This window comes from Bactrocera oleae, chromosome 5 (assembly GCF_042242935.1).
Source record: "Bactrocera oleae isolate idBacOlea1 chromosome 5, idBacOlea1, whole genome shotgun sequence".
Lineage (NCBI taxonomy): Eukaryota > Metazoa > Arthropoda > Insecta > Diptera > Tephritidae > Bactrocera > Bactrocera oleae.
In genome coordinates this window covers 26,416,584-26,425,444 of record NC_091539.1, presented here as the reverse complement: position 1 = coordinate 26,425,444, position 8,861 = coordinate 26,416,584, and the positions used below count along the sequence as shown (strand labels likewise).

The 8,861-nt window shown below is 33.7% G+C and overlaps 1 long non-coding RNA gene and 1 pseudogene across 1 annotated transcript in view; one reads left to right on the top strand and one right to left on the bottom strand.

Annotated features, from left to right (window-relative positions):
• The first annotated feature begins 267 nt into the window (after positions 1-267).
• Positions 268-1,122, top strand: LOC138857350 (uncharacterized; annotated as a pseudogene).
• Positions 1,123-2,390: 1,268 nt separating this feature from the next.
• The window catches only part of LOC138857538 (uncharacterized), a 15,962-nt gene continuing 9,491 nt past the window's right edge, over positions 2,391-8,861 (bottom strand). Inside the window, exon 3 of the long non-coding RNA XR_011396639.1 lies at positions 2,391-7,469. This is a non-coding gene — a long non-coding RNA (uncharacterized lncRNA). The remainder of the gene's footprint in view (positions 7,470-8,861) is intronic.

Sequence of the window (8,861 nt, the reverse complement as noted above, 5' to 3'; positions counted from 1 at the left end):
TGTCAAAAGTGGGATTATCAAATAAATTCCCAAGGAGATAATTATTTGAAAATGGCCAAGTTTAACAATTTAAAGATTCCACAACTGAAAAAGGAGCTGGAGCAACGTGGTTTGGCGACAAATGGATTAGAAACTGAATTACAATCACGGTTCAGAGAGGCCATGGAGGCGGAAAACATTAATGTTGAGAATTATGTCTTTCACATGGAATTAGAGGAAGAGAAAACAAAGATAAAAGAAATGGAAGAGGCTCAATGCTCGTTAAAGATGGTGGATATAAACATGACGTTTGCTAAAATATCGCAGATTGGGAAAGAGCAGAATACACGTATGTCTCAGATGCCAACGCAGATATCAACAGAAATAACGACACAATTTAAAAAGCAGGATGCACGTATAACCCAACAAATAGCAGAGGTGTCATCAACGTTGACACAACAATCCCAATTGTCCTCGTTATAATCGCGGTTGGAAGAGCAGTTCGCAGTGCAAGATGCACGTATATCAGTACAGGTGACCTCACAAATAGCAGAAGTGTCCTCACAGATTTCGGAAGAGTGGGATAAAATTAAAACTGAAATGGATGAATTGAAAGATAGTCTCCGCGAACTACAATTAAATCGGCCAATTGTGTCGTCAGCTTCCGCCAAGGTAAACTCTCCATCCGTTGATGACACGGTTCCGTTCCATGTTTTTAAGATTCAATTAGAAAAGACGGCATCTTCAAATAATTGGAGCGCCGAAGATAAAGTGGCTACATTGTTCGTTGCAATAAAAGGATCTGCAACGGAGATATTACAGACCATTCTAAACAGCGAGGCGAGTAATGATGAAATGTTGAGGTGTGCATTAGAAAAACGGTATGGTAGTGAGCACAGAAATCTTCTAAATGGAGTTGCAAAATCACCGCCAGAAAGCAATTGAGTCTTTGCAGAATTTTCTACAGACATTGAGAGGTTAGCTCACTTAGGTAATGCACACAAGTCCGTGGAATACATCGACTACACGAAAATTCAGAACTTCGTCAATGGAACACGATATAACACTACTCGCTTCGCCAAAATCGACGTTTGCGGATACCGCTTCGTATGCTTTGACACAGGAAACTGCATCTCTGCTTAGCAGACAAGCATTTAAAGCTCATAAAGTAGAAATAGAAAAACACACTTGGGTGAACCAATTACTACTGGAAAAATCCACAGAAGCGCGTAAGAAAAATAAGAACAAAGCACGCAATTGTAACCAGTCTGTCGTAAAACTCATAGTTGAGAAAGATCAAGGAAATGTTGAATCTAACCAATTTAAATGCCGAAAATAGCACGGGCTGGCTCCCGCAAGAGAATGTGAGTAACGTTACCGTTATGTCCGATGGTATGGTAGAACGATTCAATCGAACTTTAGAAGAATATTTGAGGAAAGTCGTGGACCAGTATCAAAAATATTGGGATACCCATATATCCTTGTTTCTGAGGGCTTATCGGTCGGCTGTACATGTAACAACGGGGCAGACTCCAGCAAGAGTAATTCTTGGTAATGATCTTCGACTACCGATTGATTTAAAATTTTGAATTACTCCAACGGAGGAAGGAATACTAAGGAATTCAATAGCTTCCTGGAAGACGAGATGAGGGATACACATGCTATGGTGAGACAACGCACTAAAATTATGAGCGATAAGATGAAAGCAAAATACGACAATGCAATAAACTCTGAGGGTTTTATTGAAGGCGATTGGGTATTGCTATATAACCCACAACGAAACAAAGGTTATCTTCCAAATTACAGTGTAGTTGGGAAGGACCATACCAGGTTATTAAACGACTCAATGATGTAGTGTATCGCATACAGACCATTGGAAGACCAAGGAATAAAATGAAGGTGGTTCATCTGGAATGGCTTGCAGCGTTTGGTACCGCAAATATGTCTAATCGTGACGATCAGACTTAGGTAGAGGGCAGTGTGGCGAACACGAATACCAGAACAAATCAGGGACAGTTCTAGTTAGAGTGTTGCCGTCTTAAGAGCAATTGAGATATAAGCAAGAAGAAAGCTCGAATAACGAGCAATAAGTGTTAAGTTGTTGGAATTAGATATAAAGATCGTGTATAGCATTAAATTAGGACTTTTATTTAACAATCCAGTGATCGAACTCGAGAGTGAATTACAATGTAGACGATTTATAGAGAATGCCGTTACAATATGAATAGTAAACAAGAAAGTATGCAATTTTAAGAAGATCAACTTTAATTCTAAATTCATCTGATTAAAAATATTGCCTGTCAAAACCTTATGCGTACCAATCAAACTACCAAATGCAAAGGAAACTACCAAAACTGCAACGCTGATCTCGATTGAATAAATAGGATTAATAATGACATATAATATCGTTTTGCCAGCTGTGGCAGTGTGCTGTGCATGGATGAAATGATCTGAAGCTCTTTGATTCGAGAGATCGCTGTCAAAGTCCACATTTTTTATAACACTTGACAGTGGCGCCACTAAGGAAAGAAATAAATTTTGAGATTTTTAATGTATTTCTTGGGTATCTTTCGGTTTCCATTTTACAGAAAAATATACATTATTAAAATTAGTTTAACAAGCTAGATATCCTATATGACGTCTAAATATATGTACGTGTATATTTTAATCACAAAAGATTTTCAAAATTTACTTTTTAAACTAAATTTAACAAAGTATTTTAATATTTCAAAACACTTACAAGTTTTAAATAAGCTTAACATGAACATTACTTACTTTTATATACATAGATCTTTCGATAATTTATTCGGAAGTTAAAGTTTACATAACATTTGCTGGGATTTCTAACCAAAATAAGTATATATGTTGACAATTGGTACTGCTAAGCAAAATATCATTTTGCGGCAAATTACCCGCTCTTTCTTACAAACAAAACTATATTAAAACTCTTTAAATAAGGATTAGAAATATACGTATAAGGTTATCAATAAATCGGTTTAGCAAAGCGATAAGATTCGTCTAAAATAAAGAGTTTTATTATTATTAATTACAACTATGTTTAATGATTACAAGTAAGCACGTTTTCAACTAATCTAAAATAAAGAGAATCAACAATCAAGACTATTGCTTAACGGATCTCTCAACAATCACTGAGTTTAATTATATTTTATAAATTCAGAATTATTATAAACAATTCTGACAAACTTTTTACCAATCTTACTTATATTTAATAAACACTATTATGTTTTATATAATTTTATTAAATTCTATCACTTAAGTCAATTCTCGTGGAATATCTTATACTGTCACCGACACGTCGATTTCACAACTATGTTTAATGATTACAAGTATTTCTTATCAGCATACTTGAATATACGCACGAAGCTTAAATCTCCCTCCCTAAGACGTCAATTCTCCTTCTGTAGAATTGATGTCGGGTCACATCTCTATAGGGATGAGCTTCGTGATGTGGTATAAGCCTCTCGTAGTTTTCTTGTTGTCTGTTTTTATCTTGTATATCGAGTCTGATATTTTCTTTTCTATTTTGAAGGGGCCGGTTCTAATTTCTTCCAATTTTTTTCTGTTCAGCTTATTCTTGTTCATTACGTAGACCATGTCACCCTCTTCAAACTTGTAGTCTATTCTATTCTTATCATATAATGATTTATTGCAATTATGAGACATTCGTGTCCGCAGTAGCGCTGGGTTTCTGTCTTCTTTCAAGTTTCTTCTGTATGTCTCGTTATTCTTGAGCTCTGGTGGCAGCACATCGGTTGATTCTCCATTCCAATGGTCTGTTTCGTTATATTTTTTTCTGCATTCCTCTGCCACTGTTGACCAGGCTATTTTCTTTGCTTTTCGTTTACTGTGCAACGTATCTTGTTCACCAGTGTTTGATTTAGTCTCTCGTTCAGCCCGTTTGAAAACGGGGCATCCACAGCTGTGAAGATATTTTCAGCGCCTCGTTCCTTTACATAATTTTCAAGTTCTTTTGAACTTATGCCAAGGTATTGGTCCGCCAGTATAGTTTCTATTTCTTCCTCGCGTGGGACTTTATTCAATAAGTTTATGAAATCTTTTGCTGTTTGGCTTTTTGAGCATAAGATGTATGCATATCTAGTGAAGTGGTCTTCCAGTAAGTGTAGGTATTTTTTCGTTGATCTTTGCCCTTCGAATCCACCGATGGTGTCCAGTGACATTATCTGAAACGGTCTTTCTGCTGGTCCCAGGTGTGACATTCGACCATAGTTTCTGTTCAGTCTTGTTTTATTCTTTATGCATACTTCACAGTTTCGTAGGTGTTCAATATTTTTGTTTAAATTTGGTTCGATGTAAAATGTAACTATCTTATGTGCAGTTTGATTCATACCTACGTGACCGTAGCTGTTGTGTACACGTTGTATTAAAGTTTTGCTAAATTCTTCACTCAGTATTACTTTTTTTCTTGACTTAACTTTTTTATAGTAGACTCCGTTTTCTAGTGAGAATTTGTGTGTGTGTTGCATAATCAGTTCGTTTTGTTTTTGGTCGTCTAGTATTTCTTGTAGGGTTATTATATCTATAGTTACATTATTTACCGTTTCCAACATATCATCTGAATTTTCTTCCGGTTCTAGAACTGGATTTCTGCTTAAAAGATCTGCCTCTCCATTACTTACTCCAGGATTATATTTAATATTGCAGTTGTATTGAGATATGTAATGTACCATATCTCCCAGCTCTTCGTCTGTTCTATTTTTTACTTTTAAATTTTCTAGAGGTTTATGGTCAGTGTAAATTGTAAAGCATCTTCCAATTAGCCAATGTTGCCAGAATTTTAAGCTTTCTTCAATAGCGAGACATTCCAGGAAGATCGCTTTTTTCTTTTTCTGTGAATCATTCAATTTCTTTGAGAAGTATGCCACCGATTTCATTTCACCACTTGTTTGAGTTTGTTTTAATACTGCTCCAAGGCCCTTATGCTTGCATCTGTGTATATGGTGGTTTCTGCTTCCGGGTTAAAAATAGCTAAGATTGGTTCTGAACTTAAAATTCTTTTTATTTCGTTGAACGCGTTTTGGCAGTCTGTTGACCAATCCATTTTTTCACTGTTTTTCTTAATTGGGCATGTAGAGAAAAATTGTCTTATGTTTTTCTTAGTTTCTGGTGTTTTAAAATCTCTTATGGATTTTATGTTATCTTTGAGAGGTGTAATAGTATCGTTTTTTATTAGGTGGCCTAAATACTTTACTTCATTTTTAGCAAATTTGCATTTTGTAAATTTTAGTTTCAAACCTTCTTTTTTTATTGCATCTAATAATAGTTCTATATGTTTTAAATGTTCCTTAAATATTCTTGAAAAAATTATTATATCATCTATATAATTTGTACAAAATCCTTGTAGATTATACTTTTTTATTATATTTACCAAAGTTCTTTGGAAGATCGCTGGGGATGTCTTCAGTCCATAAGGGAGGCATCTCCACTGATAGTGACCCTCTTGAGTAACAAAGCCGGTTTTTTCTCTGTCTCCTACTCTTAAGGGAGTAGCCCAAAAAGCCGAATTTATGTCTAGTGTTGTAAAGTATTTACAACCTACCGTTTTTATCATCAAGTCCTCTATCAGCGGGAAAGGTTGAGCTTGTGGAACAATTATTTTATTCAGTTCTCTGAAGTCTACACATAGTCTACTTTTTTTATTTTCTTCTTTTTTAAATGCTAGTGTTACTGGTGCTGCAAATGGGCTGTATGAATCTTCAATCAGACCATGTTTTAAAAGTTGTGAGATTTGCTCTTCTATTTCTTTTCTATCTTCAATTGTACATCTATAAGGTCTTTTGTAACAATATTTATCAATTTGTAGGTCTATGAATGCTTCATAATTTTTCACTTCTCCTACATTATATTTGTCTTTGGCAAAAATGCTTTTATAATTATTCATTATATCGTATATCTTTCTTTTCTTATAATCATCTAAGTGATCGGTATCTATTTGAAATTTATTTGTGTCCATAAATTCATTAAAGTTTACTTCATATTTATCATTAATTTTTATATTATTTTCTTCTTCTTTCTTTTTTGTGTTTATGAATTGGATATTTAAATTCTCGTCATGAGTCAACCCAAATTTTTTTACACTATCTAGGCCTAAAATTAGGTCATCTTTGAAGTTCTCATTTTCATATACAAAGGCATGTATATATTTTTTTATTCCATTTATTTCTGCGTTTAATTTTACCAGACCATAGCTTTTGCCCTGCCCACTAATTGTTTTTATATTAAATTTTCTTTTTTCTTTTTTTAATGTATTATTTATTAATTTTGAATTTATTACTGTTATTCTTGAGCCAGGATCATAAAGGCCTTTAACCTCTAAAGATTCTTCTAACAGTGTCTTTATTTCAATTAGCGGGGGCAAATCTAGTTTTTTGGATCTTCATCAGATAATTGTACATTTAAAAGTGTATTTGTTAATGAATCTTCATCTTTTTCTTCTTTGTTATACCAGCATAAATTTTCTGGATGAAATCTATTTTTTTTACCTTTTGATTCACATATTTTGCATGGATTTTTTCCTTTCTTTCCGATTTGTTTTTTTAAATTTTGTTGAGTTAATGTTGCATTTTTTTCATTATTATTATCTTTTATTAAATGTTCCAAGCCTTTTAAATTATTAAATAGATCATTAACTTTCTTAAGTTTTTGTCTATCTATTTTATCAGTTATAAAATTTGGTAAGCCGGAGGCAATTATATCTATCAATAGAAACTTATCAATAGAATCATTTATTTCCAGTAATTTAGATATGTTTCTTTTAAGATCAGGTCCCATAATGACCAGTCTGACTTTACTGTGTGCTTTAATAGCATTGAGCTGTACCAATCTTTACAGACATCATCTAACATTAATCTTAGCATTTCAATATTTTCAGTGTCTGTATATAAATCTAAGCGAAGACACTCTTTATTAAAAAAATTCAACCATTGTGAAACATTTGTTGTTGTTTTTGAAAATTTTTCAATGGAGAATTTATCAACCAGTTTTAATTTATTTTGCTTTTTTTCGACATGATGAGTCTGCACTGTATGATTTAATGTTTCAGTTTCTACTTTTTCAAGTAAAAACCCTTCAAACTGCATATTTTCATTATCAAAATAAATTTTTTTTAATTCTGGTGTAAGAGTTGTCCACACTGCTCTCTTTTCATGTCTTTTTTTTATAGTATTTTTTATCAAGTTAAATATCTCATTTTTTTGTAATTCTCCATGTAGATTCATAGGTTGAAATTTCTTTGGTATTGTGTAATAACTTTTCTGTCTGTCTTCAATTGAGATTAGACCATAAGTGTTCTTAATTTTTCCATTTTCCCTTTGGTATTGTGTAATAATTTTTCTGTCTGTCTTCAATTGAGATTAGACCATAAGTATTCTTAATTTTTCCATTTTCCCAATAAATGATTGTTGATTTATAAGGTTATCAATAAATCGGTTTAGCAAAGCGATAAGATTCGTCTAAAATAAAGAGTTTTATTATTATTAATTACAACTATGTTTAATGATTACAAGTAAGCACGTTTTCAACTAACCTAAAATAAAGAGAATCAACAATCAAGACTATTGCTTAACGGATCTCTCAACAATCACTGAGTTTAATTATATTTTATAAATTCAGAATTATTATAAACAATTCTGACAAACTTTTTACCAATCTTACTTATATTTAATAAACACTATTATGTTTTATATAATTTTATTAAATTCTATCACTTAAGTCAATGCTCGTGAAATTTCTTATACTGTCACCGACACGTCGATTTCACAACTATGTTTAATGATTACAAGTATTTCTTATCAGCATACTTGAATATATGCACGAAGCTTACATACGTAAAAGTCACCAAAAAATTTGATCTCACAAATTACCCACTGATTTCGCATTTTATTTCTGCGGGATTCTTAGTGGTAGTTCTTTGTTTTGGTTTCTATCTGTTCAGTAGCTCATGGCTCGTGGTTTGCTTTGGCAGCACTGAAAGTTCATGAGCGCTCTCAAAAGGCAAAAAGAGCAGTTTCGGATAATTTTATCTATGGTGCTGCCAATGATGACATGATGCGAGACTCTCTCATTTTCGATGATTTTTCTGTTATTCTCTTTCCCTGATTATTAAAATCAGGGAATTTCGAACAGCCGATGTCAAAAAAGGCGGAATGCCAGAAATAAACCCGCTAAAAATAGCTAACAAAAGCAGTGCGAAACAAAATTTCAAGGAACGACACAAATACTTTTGAATAACGTGCAACTAAATTTTATTTGTTAATTTAATTTAAATCGTTCATTATAAAACAATGATCTTTTATTATGACTTGCATTGTTTCTTTGTTATAATTTTTTTTATTTATAAGCTTTTTTTTATGTTATATGATTTTTTAAAAATTTTATAATATAAATACAAGTATATAGGGATGTATATGCGTTATATTCCTTTGCGATTGGCAGGCACCTTGCCGTAGTGCAGGGGCTTAAGTCGCAAGGCATCGCGGCATCTCCCACCTGGTGTGAGCGGTGCTTGCACCCTCACACTAGTTGTCAGAAGCCGCATGCGTGCGACAACCAAGAGCTGCCACCTCCTAATCCAGGGTGTTATGCGACTCCCGTGCCCATTGGATGATTTGCAGCCAGGAAGTAAATTCGGCTGTGGTATAACGGAGCCTTCCCAACACCGGGCCGCATTGGGAAGTAACGGTGGCCTTACCGCGTCAAGGGGTTCTGGCGCGGCGGACTCTTTGTTCCCCTATACAAAAGTTGAAGATTGAAGTAAGAAAAAGATGAGCAAAACTAAAACAAAAACCACAACAACTACAACTACTGGAACCCGGCAACAACAACAGCAAACGACTTTGGACAAC